The following is a 222-nucleotide window of genomic DNA, read 5'->3' as shown; positions in this document are numbered from 1 at the left end:
AAAGATGTTAATATACTCAATCTAATGAACCTAATTCCCAAAAGAGTATGGTATTGAGGCTTGAGTCCTCATGTGTGAACTTGGCGGTGCTTATTAATGATTAAAGAACTTGTTGTCGCTACACGTTGAGTATTGTAGTTGATTTATGGTATTATCTAATATATACTGTTTTCTATTTTGAGTTGGCCGATGATATCTACTCAGTACCCGTGTTTTGTACTG

This window comes from Solanum pennellii, chromosome 6 (assembly GCF_001406875.1).
Source record: "Solanum pennellii chromosome 6, SPENNV200".
Classification (NCBI taxonomy): domain Eukaryota; kingdom Viridiplantae; phylum Streptophyta; class Magnoliopsida; order Solanales; family Solanaceae; genus Solanum; species Solanum pennellii.
Note: the sequence above shows the minus strand (reverse complement) of the source record.